This window comes from Scyliorhinus torazame, chromosome 3 (assembly GCF_047496885.1).
Source record: "Scyliorhinus torazame isolate Kashiwa2021f chromosome 3, sScyTor2.1, whole genome shotgun sequence".
NCBI classification, from domain to species: domain Eukaryota; kingdom Metazoa; phylum Chordata; class Chondrichthyes; order Carcharhiniformes; family Scyliorhinidae; genus Scyliorhinus; species Scyliorhinus torazame.
Genome location: NC_092709.1, coordinates 171,013,362 through 171,030,802, shown reverse-complemented (window position 1 = coordinate 171,030,802; position 17,441 = coordinate 171,013,362). Strand labels below are relative to the sequence as shown.

The following is a 17,441-nucleotide window of genomic DNA, read 5'->3' as shown; positions in this document are numbered from 1 at the left end:
TATCTTTTCATCTTTGCAAGCACGGACTGGTTGAGTAGAGTCAGTACTTTGCCTGTTGCAAACAGCCAAAGTGACCTGCTGTTTGATATGATCCTCCAGCTGTTGGGACGTATAGCCTACAAACCTGGTATGACATCCATAATGAAATTTCTATAATACGTCATTGATTTGTAGGTAGTCAGACTGTCTTTTTGTCTTGACAGGAGCTCTTTATTGGTGGAGAATACCACTCATGTTGCTACTGCATCGTAGCAGTGTGAAATGCTTTGTTTAAACAAAAGCTTGGCAGTTAACTACATTGGTGCATTCAACATGACAATGCCTCTGCCAATCAGAGTCCATTTGTCTACCAATCAGCACCCTTTCCTCATGCAGTATGAATTGTTGTTCCCCTTTGTGATTTGGTATTCTTGCAAATCTGGCCTGATGAGTGCAAGATGAAAAGTTTTACACTGACAAAGGAGTGTACTTGCAGGCACGGAGATGGGTTGAAGTGTGTATACTTCAACCCAAGAAGCATCAGGAATAAGGTGGGTGAACTTAAGGCATGGACCGGTACTTGGGACTACGATGTGGTGGCCATCACGGAAACTTGGATAGAAGAGGGGCAGAAATGGTTGTTGGAGGTCCCTGGTTATAGATGTTTCAATAAGATTAGGGAGGGTGGTAAAAGAGGTGGGGGTGGCATTGTTAATTAGAGATAGTCTCACAGTTGTAGAAAGGCAGTTCGAGGAGTATCTGCCTACTGAGGTAGTATGGGTTGAAGTCAGAAATAGGAAAGGAGCAGTCACCTTGTTAGGAGTTTTCTATAGGCCCCCAATAGTAGCAGAGGTGTGGAGGAACAGATTGGGAAACAGATTTTGGAAAGGTGCAGAAGCCACAGGGTAGTAGTCATGGGTGACTTTCACTTCCCGAACATTGAGTGGAAACTCTTTAGATCAAATAGTTTGGATGGGGTGGTGTTTGTGCAGTGTGTCCAGGAAGCTTTTCTAACACAGTATGTAGATTGTCCGACCAGAGGGGAGGCAATATTGGATTTGGTACTTGGTAATGAACCAGGGCAAGTGATAGATTTGTTAGTGGGGGAGCATTTTGGAGATAGTGACAATAATTCTGTGACTTTCACTTTAGTAATGGAGAGGGATAGGTGCGTGCAACAGGGCAAGGTTTACAATTGGGGGAAGGGTAAATACGATGTTGTCAGACAAGAATTGAAGTGCATAAGTTGGGAACATAGGCTGTCAGGGAAGGACACAAGTGAAATGTGGAACTTGTTCAAGGAACAGGTACTCCGTGTCCTTGATATGTATGTCCCTGTCAGGCAGGGAAGAAATGGTCGAATGAGGGAACCATGGTTGACAAGAGAGGTTGAATGTCTTGTTAAGAGGAAAAATGAGACTTATGTAAGGCTGAGGAAACAAGGTTCGACAGGGCGCTGGAGGGATACAAGATAGCCAGGAGGGAACTGAAGAAAGGGATTAGGAGAGCTAAGAGAGGGCATGAACAATCTTTGGCGGATAGGATCAAGGAAAACCCCAAGGCCTTTAACACATATGTGAGAAATATGAGAATGACTAGAGCGAGGGTAGGTCCGATCAAGGACAGTAGCGCGAGTTTGTGTATTGAGTCTTCAATTGCTTCACATCTCCAGGGTCCCAGGTTCGATTCCGGCTTGGGTCACTGTCTGTGCGGAGTCTGCACATCCTCCCCGTGTGTGCATGGGTTTCCTCCGGGTGCTCCGGTTTCCTCCCACAGTCCAAAGATGTGCAGGTTAGGTGGATTGGCCATGATAAATTGCCCTTAGTGTCCAAAATTGCCCTTAGTGTTGGGTGGAGGTGTTGACCTTGGGTAGGGTGCTCTTTCCAGACTCAATGGGCCGAATGGCCTCCTTCTGCACTGTAAATTCTATGATAATCTATGATTAATCTAGGACAAAGGTTCGGCACAACATCGTGGGCCGAAGGGCCTTTTCTGTGCTGTATTTTTCTATGTTCTATGTCTCTTTTTTCAGCAATATTTAGATACATATTTATTACCATATAGATATTTGTCCAAATCAACATTCAGGCATGGGTTTGTGACACCTAAAGTCATGTGCTTAAAAATGGGAGCGATTGAACATTTGTTAGTTTCAAATTGATGATGTAAGGTTGAGGTTTCTGATCGTCCACATTGTGACATTCCAGAGAAGGCTGAAAAAAATGTTCAGCTTAATATTTGAGAGTGTGACTAAAATCAAATTCTGCAGATTTATCTGCAATTAATTAATATATTTTTTAATGGTACAGTTGTCGTGCAGATTTTGCACAGATTCAGCGCTGTGTACTGATGAGAATATGAGTGAAATTTGCATCAAATTGATCTGTACTCAAATTAATGACCAGATGGGTTTTTGAGCCTTTTTTGAGGAGGCAGTCACCTTCACCTTGGTTATGCAATGTATGCTGTATAACTTCGAAACCAATTTTTAAAATTTTAGTTTTAAGATTTAAAAACAATTCTGACATTAGAATAGGTTGTCTGTCCCACTTGTTCACTGAAGGCCATTTGGCCCCTCAAAATCTGCTCCACCAATTAAGACATTTGAAAAATATGTCACTGATATTAGGATGCTCTTAAGTACAGCTTTGTGCCTTCTTAAATTTGGAGAGATTTGCACCTTCCCTGACTACCTGGTGCTTCATATGAAACATGCATAGTCCAGTGCTGCCGTTACACTGCTTGAAGAGCATGTTCTGCTGTCAAACAGGTACTTATGGCATATTTGCAGCATGATCTCCTAATGTTGCAACAATTCACCAGCAACTAATATCAACAGTATTATAATCATTGCATGTTTCTGAAGCTTAAGATATTCATTTACTTAACAACAAAATTGTCTGAAAATGACACTTATTGTAAAAATGTAAGGAATAGATGCAAGGCAAAAACGTAACATGGAAGAATAATAACTTCTCATGGCATCTTAGATTTACAAGCATCTTAGCAGTCAAAATAAATTATCTCAAAAAGGTGATGCAAAGGTTCCAGTGTTGCCATGTTTTGACAGTGATTCTTTTTCCCGCTGTCATGTTGAATGAAGTGTGATTGATTTAAGAGAAGTTGTAACTTTCCTAAGGAAATAACTAATAAAATGAATATCACATGCCTGCTGGCATTTGCCTTCCCATTAATATATAGTCTGAATTTTCAGATTTATTATATGCGAGATTAGAATTCTCCTTTCTCTGATTCGACTTTCATCAAAAGCAAATAAACTTCAACCATCTGGTCTTTTGATTTTGATTTTTTCAATATGAAGTGAAGAAGCTTCTGATCTTGCTTCATTGTGATGTGATCTCTGAACCATCACGTTAGCTTCTGACATGATCTGAATATAGCAAAGCAACAAGATTTAATCAAACTCACAGGTCCTTGTAATAAGATGCTGACCTTTGCAGATCTTTTTTATTATGGCTTTTGAATATTGTCGACTGATACCTAACATGATCCTTGTGAGCATTATCATCTGATGTCCATTGGCTTTTAAATTTTTCTCACATTATTACATTCACTGTTTTAACTGAGGTTACTTTTTTTTTTAACCTCATCAAAATGATTAAGTTTTGTTTACCAAATTAAATACAATTGCGGCAGTTTAAATATCTAATATGTTTCTGTCTATTCATTGAAGGTGAGAGATTTGGATTAGGCAGCTTGAAATGAAAATGACTACAGTGCTTGTTGAACAAATTGGCACGCAGAAATCATTCAGTAAATGGAGATATTTATCGCAAGTTTCTAATTCACTGTACATTTCCTAAAAATACTCACACAAGGTCATGCCAGTGAGTTGCAATGCTGTCAAGTGGCTGAGCATCATAGTTTGATTTCACAGAGGCTCACTCATCACCTGCAGGCATATCACACGATGACAACCAGATGACAGCCAGCTATAGACTCTTACTTTGTACATTTTGTACAATTTTACTTTAGTGGAAGTACATATGTTAGCCAGCAGAGAGCGCCAAACACTGTGCTTCAGAATATAATTCCTCAAGTGATCGTGAAGTTATTGTATATTTTCAAACATATATAAAAATGGCAATACAGCATTTAAGTTTCTTTTGAAATTAATACTTGCATGGACTTCGAGCAAATAAATTCTTAAGCACAGTGTTATATACACCTGAAAAATGTAATTAATTCATTTCATCTAAGGAACCATTGAAATCAGAATCATTGATGCAATGGATTGTCAAGACAAGTAAGTTTATGTTGAATGCAGTCTAATCAAAGGTCTTTGAAAGTGCATGCAGTTTTTTCTATAGTCTCCAGTGTCTTCCTCTCCCTTCAGTTTTTAAGTCCAACACAAACATCTGTTCAAACAGTAAGTGGTGTTTGTTCATGGCAGATGCTCACGCTGGGTTTTAATCTGACTGTGGCTTTAATAGTCAGCAGGGTATGAGATCTGTTTCATCAGTGCACCAAGCTCAGCATCTCAAACAGACGCCATGTAATCCATGTAGTGATTCCTCTATGACATTGAAAAGGTGACACACTGGCCTAGAAATTTGAAAAATCTGCACCACTTTTTGGGTGTTCGCCATGTGCTTTGGCCTGCAAAGTGGCAGGAGACACACATGCTTACAAGCCAGATGTGCGCCACCTGTCATTTGGTACAGGCATGCTGGAAACAGGGTGTCATAATATACACCAGTATATCATGGTGCAGAAACACACACTGATGGACACACAGTGGGACCAGTCAACACACACAACACCGCAACCAATCACCAGTTAGAGCACACTCACTATAAAGACAGGGGGCATCAGAGTTCCCGCTCATTCGAGCTGCAGCCTCCTAGTAGGACAGAGCTCACAGCTTACAGCACAGATCTTCACCATGTGCTGAGTGCATAGACTGGTTAGGACAAGGCATAGGTTTTTAGTTCAATCTAATATCGTGTTAACCCACAGTGAAAGTATGTTTCACAGTTTCTGACTTAATAAAATAGTGTTGCACTATTTTAAGTGTTGGTAGCCTGTATGTGTTCTACGGATCCAGAGCACCCAACACATCATGGTACCAGTCGTTGAGGGATATTAGAACTTCTTAGACCTACTTGCAAGTGATCTGCCTTCCACCAGCATTCCGTCATCCTGCAAAATGGACAGCGTCTGCCCGCCGCCGCTGCTCCGCATCACCGGTAACCTAGGGGCCAACTGGAAGATATTCAAATGACGCTTTCAGCTCTACCTTGAAGCCACAGACCGGGAGGATGCCTCAGACACCAGGAAGATCGCTCTCTTCCTATCCACGGCCGGGGAACATGCCATCCACATTTTCAATTCTCTCACCTTTGCGGATGATGAAGATAAAACAAAGTTCAAGACGGTCCTCCTCAAGTTTGACACTCACTGCAGCATTGAGGTGAATGAAAGTTTTGAGCGCTATGTATTCCAACAGCGTTTGCAGGGTAAGGATGAACCTTTCCAGTCCTTTCTCACCCACCTCCGCATCCTTGCGCAGTCCTGTAGCTACGGGCCCACCTCCGACTCCATGATAAGCACCCAGATTGTTTTCGGTGTTCAGTCGGACCCCCAACGCCAGCAGTTCCTCAAGGTAAAACAGCTCACCCTAGCGACCGCCATCGAGACCTGCGTGCTACACGAAAATGCCACGAGTCGGTATTCCCACATCCAAGCGGCTGAAACAGCGCGGCAAGGTGCCCACGAGGCGGAATGGGTCCAAGCAATCGAGCAACTCCAGGGCCTCAGCCTGGATGAGGGCGGCCATTTTGCGCGCTTTTCGCGGACTCCCGCGCTTGTGTGAAAAAAATGAAATGAAATGAATGAAATGAAATGAAAATCGCTTATTGTCACAAGTAGGCTTCAAATGAAGTTACTGTGAAAATCCCTAGTCGCCACATCCCGGCGCCTGTTCGGGGAGGCTGGTACGGGCTGTTGTGTGCACCAAACGAGGGGACGTCGACGAACGTAATGCGCAGGCGCGCAGCGAACGTACTGACGCTACGACGTGCGGCAACTGTGGCTCCTCCCATTTAAAGCGGCAATGTCCTCCCAAATCCCGACAATGCCTGAGATGTGGCAAACTTGGCCACTATGCTGCTTTCTGCAGAGCAGCTCAGCCTGCCAACTCATATCGCTTCAGCCAGCCTCGCAGGAATGTCCGGGCCATTCAACCCACGGTCACCGAGTCCGATGCGGACCTACTACCCAACATTGACCCCTAGGACCCGAAGGCGCCCTTTCGAGTCGGTATCGTTACAAAAAGCAGGGTGTCCCAGAAGCAAAGAATCCAGCCTCTATCGGTATACAGCATCGATCCAGACGAAGAGTGGTGTGCCACCCTGACGGTCAACCGGTCCCAAATACGATTCCGCCTGAACACTGGTGCTCTGCCAATCTCATTGCGTGGTCTGATCTCCAAAGCCTTTGTGTCAAACCAGCCATCCTTCTATTAGATTACAATGGCAATGCCATTGATGCCAGCGGCTCGTGCCAACTTGAAGTGACACACAGCTCACACAAAGCCATCCTTCCCTTTGAAATCGTGGGCTCCTCGAAAGCCTCCCTGCTTGGCGCGCAGGCATGCAAGTTGTTGAACCTAGTTCAGAGAGTTCACTCACTCTCTCCTGATGACACGTCTGCCTTTCAGGACACCGACTTCAGGGCGCAGCTCGACACCATTATCAACCAGCACCATGACACCTTTGAGGGCATGGGCACGCTCCCGTACATCTACAAGATCTTATTAAAACAGAATGCCACGCCTGTGGTGCATGCACCTCGCAGAGTCCCAGCGCCCCTTAAGGGCCACCTCAAGCAGCAGCTGCAGGACCTCCAGAACCAAGGAATGATTTCCAAAGTCACGGAACCAACCGACTGGGTCAGTTCCATGGTATGTGTAAAAAAGCCTTCCGGCGAATTGAGACTTTGCATTGATCCCAAGGATCTAAATCGCAATATCATGAGGGAGCATGATCCAATTTCCAAGCGTGAAGAGTTCACATGTGAGATGGCTCGCGCCAAGCTCTTCACCAAACTCAACGCCTCAAAAGGATTCTGGCAAATCCAGTTCGACAAATCCAGCAGGAAACTTTGCACATTTAATACCCCCTTTGGCAGATATTGTTACAACAGGATGCCGTTTGGGATCATATCAGCTTCAGAAGTGTTCCATAGGATTATGGAACAAATGATGGAAGGCATTGAAGGTGTTCGCCTCTATGTCGACGACATAATCATTTGGTCCACCACCCCGCAGGAGCATGTTAGTCGCTCCAGCGTGTATTCAAACGTATACGTGAGCATGGCCTCTGCCTCAACAGGGCCAAATGCTCCTTTGGTCAGACGGAACTCAAGTTCTTTGGGAACCACATCTCCCAATTGGCTGTGCAGCCAGATGCGGACAAGGTAGCTGCCATCACAGCTATGAAAACACCAGAGGACAAGAAGGTGGTCCTCCGATTTCTGGGCATGGTCAATGTTTTAGGGAAGTTCATCCCTAACCCCGCCTCTCATACCACGGCTCTCAGGAACCTGGTCAGGAAGCCGACAGACTTCCAATGGCTCCCTGCCCATGAGCGCGAATGGAGAGAACTCAAAACAAAACTGACCACGGCCCCGGTCTTAGCTTTATTTGATCCAGCAAAGGAGACCAAAATTTTGACCGATGCCAGTCAATCCGGCATTGGGGCGGTGCTCCTTCAATGTGATGAGGCCTCATCATGGGCACCTGTTGCATATGCGTCAAGCGCCATGACCCCCACGGAGCAGCGCTACACGCAGATAGAAAAGGAGTGCCTGGGCCTTCTGACTGGTGTGGTTAAGCTTCACGATTATGCGTACGGACTTCCTCAATTCACCGTCGACACCGACCATCGCCAGCTGGTCAATATAATACAGAAAGACTTGACCGACATGACGCCTCACCTCCAGTGTATTCTTCTCAAGCTCCAGCGATATGACTTCCAGCTGGTATACAAAGACCTCATCATTGCTGACGCTCTCTCCAGGACAGTCAACACTCCATGTGACCCAGCGTGATTTGTCTGCCAGGTTGACGCCCATGTGGCATTCGCGGCCTCCAATCTATCTGCCACGGATGAACGCCTCATCCACATTCGCCGCGAGACGGCGGCTGACCCTTTGCTGCAGCGTGTCATGCGCCACCTAACAGACGGGTGGCTCAAGGGCCAATACCCTCAGTTCTATAATGTCAGAGATAATCTGGCGGTAGTAGACGGGGTTCTTCTAAAACTGGACCGCATTGTCATCCCGCATAGCATGTGCCAGCTCGTCCTGGAACAACTACACGAGGGCCACCTTGGCGTGGAAAAGTACCGCCGATGGGCCCGAGAGGGAGAGTACTGGCCTGGCATTAATGAGGACATAGCCAACACAGTGCTCACCTGCCCCACTTGTCAGCGCTTCCAGCCGGCCCAACCACGTGAGACCCTGCAGCCCCATGAGTTGCTCACGTCACCATGGACCAAAATGGGCATCGACCTGTTCCATGCGCTGGGTAGAGACTATGTCCTGATCGTGGACTACTTTTCGAATTACCCGGAGGTGATACGGTTGCACGACATCGCCTCATCTGCAGTCATTCGTGCCTGTAAGGAAACCTTTGCTCGACACGGCATCCCGCTCACGGTTATGTCGGACAATGGCCCCTGCTTCGCCAGCCAGGAATGGTCCAACTTTGCCAGGCAGTACAATTTTGCCCATGTGACATCCAGTCCCCTGTACCCCCAATCCAACGGCAAAGCGGAGAAGGGAGTACATATAGTCAAACGGCTCCTCTGCAAGGCTGCCGTGCTGGGTCCGATTTCTACCTTGCCTTGCTGGCCTATCGCTCCGCCCCACTGTCCACTGGCCTGTCGCCATCCCAGTTGCTCATGGGTCGTACCCTGAGGACGATGGTCCGTTCATTCATGTCCCAGACCTCGACCACGTTCCGGTCCTTCACCGGATGCAGCTGTCTCGTGCACAGCACAAGGCGGCTTATGAGTCCCGTGCAGTTGATCTCCCTGCTCTGGCTCCAGATAACAACGTCCGCGTCCATCTTCCGGATGTTGGCTGGGCTGCAACCGCTGTTGTCCTTCGGCAGGTGGCCCCCCCGCTCGTTCCTGGTTTGTCTACCAGATGGCTCCATTCTGCGCTGCAATCGACGCGCCCTTCGTCTCGTTCCATGCATGCTACGTGATCCTCCAGTGTCGCCTCCTAGTAGGACAGAGCTTACAGCTTACAGCACAGATCTTCACCATGTGCTGAGTGCATAGACTGGTTAGGACAAGGCATAGGTCTTTAGTTCAATCTAATATCGTGTTAACCCACAGTGAAAATATGTTCAACAGTTTCTGACTTAATAAAATAGTGTTGCACTATTTCAAATGTTGGTGGCCTGTATGTGTTCCAAGGATCCAGAGCACCCAACACATCACAGGGATTGGTATTTCTCCTCAGGGACTGTCTGTGGTTCCAACCCATTCCGTTTGGATTCAGACTGAAGTTCCATCCATCACTTTTCGAGTGGTCTGCACTCCGATTACTTATCAGAACTGTTAGGCACATTCCACATTGACTTTGCACTGACTGCAGTATAACCTCAAAATCTATTTCTTAACCTCTAGTTTCAAGATTTTCAAACAATGCCCACATTCAAAAAAAAGTTTGTTGTGTCATGTATTCATTGAAGAATGCGAAAAAAAATCAAGGATACCATTTGGTCTCTTCCACCAAAAACAGTTTTAAAAATGTCACTGACGTTGGGATGCTACCAAGCATAACTTCATGCATTCTCAATTATTTACAATGGCAGAACATTTGGTAACTTCCAAAAAGAATTTTCATAAATGATTTAAGGGAAAAACATAGGACTCAGGGGTAATGGCATGTGAGTGAAATTAATTGTACAGCTTTATCAAAGATCCAGCACAGTTACGATGGGCAGAATGCTCTCCTTCTTTGCTAGATCATTCTATAATTCTATAAAAGGGAGGAAAATGGAATTTTAGATTTCTACTTTCACTGTAATTAAGCCAAGGAGCTTTGCAGGAATGGAAGCATATGGCCTGAGAGTTGCAATATACAAAATATTGGGCTCAAGGAAAGGACCAAACGGGGTCCAGACCCTGGTCATGCCATCAGCACATTGATGGCACAATTTTCCAGGAGGTGGCCTCTTAATTAGCCTCCCCAACTCTCACTGTCCTGGTAAGGATGGCAGACAGGCTTCCAATGCTGCCAGCCCAGAGGGCCAGCAGCTCCATAGTCTTAGAAACTCCATGGAATAGGTGGACACTGTTCTGAGATTAGGGCCTTCTCTCTTGAATCTTGACGTGGGACATGGTTCTGGAACTGGCTGCAGGGATACTCTGATATCTGTTTAATACTTGTTTATTAGGACTACACTTAAACAGATTAGAGAGTGGGCATGTAACTACCAGCCACTCTCTTGTGAGTCCAAGACAAGACTGGTTAGTGTCACTGGTACATCGTCATCTTCATCATATATTAGCATATCCCATCTATTAACCTTTTGTACCACAGGTGCTGCTGAGACAGCTTGGGAGACACCCTCCGATGAAATGAGAAAAAATGGTAACAGCTGGTGCGTTAGGTACCTCAGAGTGGAAGGTAAACCACTCTGGAGAAATTGTTTAGTCTGCAGATGTGGCTTTTACCGCCATCACCCCCGTCTGCTCCACCAGCAGCATAATGCCAGTAAGACCACAGAATCGTTCCAAATTAGAGCTGTATCCATGTTGAATATCTGCCTCCCACCGCGGAGTGGTCTTAATCTATGCCGACCTCTATGACGGGATATCATGTGGCCACTTGGTGCTTAGGCAATGCATAGAAGAGAATTATTCGAAACTTGATTCTGAAGGCAGCTGATCATCAAAAGATTGACAAAAAAACCTCTTGGCAGGCATTGTAAATGTTGCAAGCTTACAAACCACAGCTCCCATGATGATACAAGGTTTTGTCAGTAGTTCCACTTGGTTGAAGCATTGTGCCTGGAGGATATGAACAAGCACATCTACAACTATGCTACGGATGGACGTTTTCTGGGGGAAAAAGTTGCACTCGAAGCGAGATTGCTGAATAATATGTGAACCCATTCTGTCTTGCAATCATTGAGTTCTTATTATTACTGTCAATTTGTATATATATTGAACCTATGACAAAGGTAAGATTACACAGAATAACGGCTTGCAGTCCACTCTCTGGTGCTGGATCAGCCAGAGTGTTGCCACCTATCTCTTTTTCAAGTGAATGTCTGGAAATTCTATGATGTAAAAATATCACCTTAATCTGCTTTAAAGTAGAAGTCAGTTGTACATTTTCCATGTGCAGCCATTTATTGTTGAAGCTTTAAGGTTCTTAATATACTTTTATCAATGGCTAAACAACATCTGAACACAGACCAAGATCCCACCCTTTAACTATTTTAGTACCGGCCAAGATAAAAAAGTAGCACTTCTAATCCACTGTTGTTATTCAACTACACAAAGTCCTGTGCTCTTTAAGAACTTGCAGAATTCTGATAATAATTTGTGCAAAGATCTATTCATATTTCATATGGATCAAACAACACCACCCAGTAATTCAATAGTATGTTAAAAGAGATGATTTCCAAAGCTTACTTCTCAATTTTTGGAGAAGTGACAGTTTTATAGTCAAACTGTTTTCAAATTAAGCTAGTTACTCAAATATATTACCAAATTTAAGAGTCAATTTTTTATGATATTATTGGCAAGTCAATTAATTGTGTCAATCACACTTAATTAGCATATGTAAATTTTGTAAATTAACAATTCAACATTCTTCTCCAGCTCCAAAATCCAAAGTTCTATTTTTAAGACTTAAAGTGTGCAACCTTTTTGCTGTTGGTGATAACATATTGATAAATGATGCTATTAATATTAGTTTAGATATGCAAATTAGGTTAATTTGAAAATAATCTTTCTCCAAATGGCTCTTAAAATCCAATTCCTATCTTTGCAATACATGGAGAGTATTTTTATACTGCTATTAGGGAGAATATGGTCATGAGTTATGCTAATTATGTAAATGAATTACATGTAAATATTCAGCTGGTACAGAATTGACCTATTTTATGTTTATCATATTTAAACCTCACTTTTTAGAAAGGTTGAAGGCAAGGTCACCGTTTTCCTAATCATTTCAATAAAATACACTAACATTTATTTACAGCTCTGTTCAAACCTTGTTCTCTTAATGAGGATGGCTGGTGCTTAAGTGCCTGTTGCACAGACAAGATACCCTGTTTTCACTGTTTATGGAGATAATTCCAAACTGAGTCTTTTAGGAGATCATTTACCTCAGATGAACATATTTAATGTATTTTAATGTAATGAGATTTTATACCATTTCCAATTTCAGAAAGTAAATTTATTATGCTATATCAGCTGGTAATGTCTTGAATGATTGTATATTTAAAAATAGTTAAAAGAAGGAAATATCAGGCTGGACTAAAATTTTGCCTCGGCTGGCAAATGATCAATGGTGGAATTGCTGCATGCCATGAAAAGAAAGTTAAGTGAGGTGTATAATGAGTGGCTGATCAGCTACCTCCCCTTTTCTACCACTGCCAAAATAAGCACTTGCATTGCTGCATTTACAGAAGCCCAGAGATAGGAATTATTGAAGAGATTAATGTGAGCACACTGTTGCTGTTCATTTGATTTGGTTGATAATAGTGCTATTGATCTTTAATTGATTCGCTGTTGATTTTTAATTGAGATTGGCTGCTCTAGCATGCAATGGGGTTATGTTATATGGGGGCAACAAAATAGGCATGATTTGAACAGAGCTGCTATGTCACCTGTCCAAAGAGAGCATTAGGACGACAAATTATCTTTCATCTGGAGTCCTTTGAGAAATGAATGTCTCCACCTCACCATTCAAGCTAAACAACTTTTATTCCAGCTGTTAGAAAACATGCGTGCCAATTAGAGATAATTAGTAAAAAAATATTTTATTAATTTTTCCTCTAGACTTTGGAGCAAATAGCTAATTTGAGGAGGCCATTCAAAAGCCTTCGGTACAATGCAGGAATCCTATTCTTCCTTTGTGGCATCTCCTTGTGCTTAATGAAATAGACTTGATTGTTCATTATGATAGGTGCAAGTATCAAGTTTTATGAAAGTAGTGTGAGATGCTGCGCAGTGCTACTTATTTTTACATTGCATTTCTTCAATATTGCGTTCCCATATAATGGCAAACAGCAAATGCTGCACTAAGTTTACCCATCAGCAAAACAATAGGTTAACAATTTGTCTTTTCTGCTCCAGGAGTTAAGTTTGAATTCAGCTACAAACCAATGCTCCTTTGCTCTGATCACTGTAAGGCTCCTTTGTGAAATAAGTTTGTGCAGTTCCTAGTGGGCATGGACTCACAAAACAAAACTGCTCCAAATTGGCAATCCCAATTTGAATGAAGATAAGGTTGGATGGTTCCTGAAAGGGAATGTCAAACTAGCACAGCAAGGAATGTTCTTCTTAGGTTCGGGTTAAGACTTTGGTTTAAAACAGAGTACAACAAGCTGCACTCTGTATGGAAACCATGCAATGGAGTAGCCAGGAGGCACTGCACACTGTCCATTGTGTGTCAGTTATGTTCCTGTCCTCACATATAGATATCCCTAATCATGATAAACAAAACAAAAGTGTAAAAGGCTAAGAGTTTTAGCTTTTAATATGAAAAAAATGAATTAAGTTTCTGATTCGCTTTTGATTGTGGTTTTTGTATATGATAAAAATAAAATATCATTCTATTTGGATGTATTTAGAACAATCCGATACTGTCAAGTTAGTAATGATGTAGAATTCTTACAATTAGGATATTTCAAAACATTCAGCATTAGTCTTGTACGGGCATCTAAGAATGTTCATCTGCAAGATAGAAAACAGAATACATTCAATGGAGTGTGGAATAATACAGCAGCGATAAAGATACTTCTGAAACAGTAGCCTGCAGTAAAACACCTACTTTACCCAAATGAAATTTTACCTAATTTGTATTTTACCATAATTTTCGAATGTATTGCTACAGAAAGCTTTATTTCCATTACACTGTTATGCATACCTAGTTCTTGATTCATAGCAATATTTAAGAAGTAATTTCTTGTTCTGGGAAGATGAAAGTTTAACTATAGAAAATGGGATACATACAATGAAAGCAGCTAAAAAGCTAGTACATTTAAAAAGTTGGGGGCATGTTGGGGTTAATAGCTAGAAAAATGGGATTACATAGCTGGAGAATTGGAGAATAGGTGTCGGCACTGTTTGCAAAGAAATGCAGCCCAGAAAGCTGTTTTGTTTTGAGAATTAAAACAGCAATTCAATAAAAGAATTCTGTGAATCCTGGAAGGCTGAACGTCATAAGGGGGATGGGTGGAGATTAAGACATTTCTAGAGTGTTACTTTACATCGAACATAGAACATAGAACATAGAAAATACAGCACAGAACAGGCCCTTCGGCCCACGATGTGCCGAACCTTTGTCCTAGATTAATCATAGATTATCATTTTACAGTGCGGAAGGAGGCCATTCGGCCCTTTGAGTCTGCACCGGCTCTTGGAAAGAGCACCCTACCCAAAGTCAACATCTCCACCCAACACCAAGGGCAATTTGGACATTAAGGGCAATTTATCATTGGCCAATTCACCTAACCCGCACATCTTTGGACTGTGGGAGGAAACCGGAGCACCCGGAGGAAATCCACGCAGACACGGGGAGGACGTGCAGACTCCGCACAGACAGTGACCCAAGCCGGAATCGAACCTGGGACCCTGGAGCTGTGAAGCAATTGTGCTATCCACAATGCTACCGTACTGCCCTTGAGAACAAATAAATCTACACTATATCATTTTACCGTAATCCATGTACCTATCCAATAGCTGCTTGAAGGTCCCTAATGTTTCCGACTCAACTACTTCCACAGGCAGTGCATTCCATGCCCCCACTACTCTCTGGGTAAAGAACCTACCTCTGATATCCCTCCTATATCTTCCACCTTTCACTTTAAATTTATGTCTCCTTGTAATGGTTTGTTCCACCCGGGGAAAAAGTCTCTGACTGTCTACTCTATCTATTCCCCTGATCATCTTATAAACCTCTATCAAGTCGCCCCTCATCCTTCTCCGTTCTAATGAGAAAAGGCCTAGCACCCTCAACCTTTCCCCGTAAGACCTACTCTCCATTCCAGGTAACATCCTGGTAAATCTTCTTTGCACCTTTTCCAAAGCTTCCACATCCTTCCTAAAATGAGGCGACCAAAACTGTACACAATACTCCAAATGTGGCCTTACCAAAGTTTTGTACAGCTGCATCATCAGCTCACGGCTCTTAAATTCAATCCCTCTGTTAATGAACGCGAGCACACCATAGGCCTTCTTCACAGCTCTATCCACTTGAGTGGCAACTTTCAAAGATGTATGAACATAGACCCCAAGATCTCTCTGCTCCTCCACATTGCCAAGAACTCTACCGTTAACCCTGTATTCCGCATTCATATTTGTCCTTCCAAAATGGACAACCTCACACTTTTCAGGGTTAAACTCCATCTGTCACTTCTCAGCCCAGCTCTGCATCCTATCTATGTCTCTTTGCAGCCGACAACAGCCCTCCTTACTATCCACAACTCCACCAATCTTCGTATCGTCTGTAAATTTACTGACCCACCCTTCAACTCCCTCATCCAAGTCATTAATGAAAATCACAAACAGCAGAGGACCCAGAACTGATCCCTGTGGTACGCCACTGGTAACTGGGATCCAGGCTGAATATTTGCCATCCACCACCACTCTCTGACTTCTATCGGTTAGCCAGTTCGTTATCCAACTGGCCAAATTTCCCACTATCCCATGCCTCCTTACTTTCTGCATAAGCAGAAGTTTAGTAAGGCTGAGGAAGCAAGGTTCAGACAGGGCATTGGAGGGATACAAGATAGCCAGGAGGGAACTGAAGAAACTAAAGTTCCATGGGGAACTTTATCAAATGCCTTACTAAAATCCATGTACACTACATCCACTGCTTTACCTTCATCCACATGCTTGGTCACCTCCTCAAAGAATTCAATAAGATTTGTAAGGCAAGACCTACCCCTCACAAATCCGTGCTGACTATCCCAAATCAAGCAGAGTCTTTCCAGATGCTCAGAAATCCTATCCTTCAGTACCCTTTCCATTACTTTGCCTACCACCAAAGTAAGACTAACTGGCCTGTAATTTCCAGGGTTATCCCTAGTTCCTTTTTTGAACAGGGGCACGACATTCGCCACTCTCCAATCCCCTGGTACCACCCCTGTTGACAGTGAGGACGAAAAGATCATTGCCAACGGCTCTGCAATTTCATCTCTTGCTTCCCATAGAATCCTTGGATATATCCCGTCAGGCCCGGGGGACTTGTCTATCCTCAAGTTTTTCAAAATGCCCAACACATCTTCCTTCCTAACAAGTATTTCCTCGAGCTTACCAATCTGTTTCACACTGTCCTCTCCAACAATATCGCCCCTCTCATTTGTAAATACAGAAGAAAAGTACTCGTTCAAGACCTCTCCTATCTCTTCAGACTCAATACACAATCTCCCGCTACTGTCCTTGATCGGACCTACCCTCGCTCTAGTCATTCTCATATTTCTCACATATGTGTAAAAGGCCTTGGGGTTTTCCTTGATCCTACCCGCCAAAGATTGTTCATGCCCTCTCTTAGCTCTCCTAATCCCTTTCTTCAGTTCCCTCCTGGCTATCTTGTATCCCTCCAATGCCCTGTCTGAACCTTGCTTCCTCAGCCTTACATAAGTCACCTTTTTCCTCTTAACAAGACATTCAACCTCTCTTGTCAACCATGGTTCCCTCACTCGACCATCTCTTCCCTGCCTGACAGGGACATACATATCAAGGACACGTAGCACCTATTCCTTGAACAAGTTCCACATTTCACTTGTGTCCTTCCCTGCCAGCCTATGTTCCCAACTTATGCACTTCAATTCTTGTCTGACAACATCGTATTTACCCTTCCCCCAATTGTAAACCTTGCCCTGTTGCACGTACCTATCCCTCTCCATTACTAAAGTGAAAGTCACAGAATTGTGGTCACTATCTCCAAAATGCTCCCCCACTAACAAATCTATCACTTGCCCTGGTTCATTACCCAGTACTAAATCCAATATTGCCCCTCCTCTGGTCGGACAATCTACATACTGTGTTAGAAAAGCTTCCTGGACACACTGCACAAACACCACCCCATCCAAACTATTTGATCTAAAGAGTTTCCACTCAATATTTGGGAAGTTAAAGTCGCCCATGACTACTACCCCATGACTTCTGCACCTTTCCAAAATCTGTTTCCCAATCTGTTCCTCCACATCTCTGCTACTATTAGGGGGCCTATAGAAAACT

The 17,441-nt window shown here is 43.5% G+C and overlaps 1 long non-coding RNA gene across 1 annotated transcript in view; it reads right to left on the bottom strand.

Moving 5' to 3' along the window:
• Positions 1-1,717: 1,717 nt before the first annotated feature.
• LOC140408811 (uncharacterized) overlaps positions 1,718-17,441 on the bottom strand; it is a 29,081-nt gene continuing 13,357 nt past the window's right edge. Inside the window, exons 2-3 of the long non-coding RNA XR_011940205.1 lie at positions 13,873-13,931; positions 1,718-3,370 (exon numbers count right to left, since the gene is read on the bottom strand). This is a non-coding gene — a long non-coding RNA (uncharacterized lncRNA). The remainder of the gene's footprint in view (positions 3,371-13,872; positions 13,932-17,441) is intronic.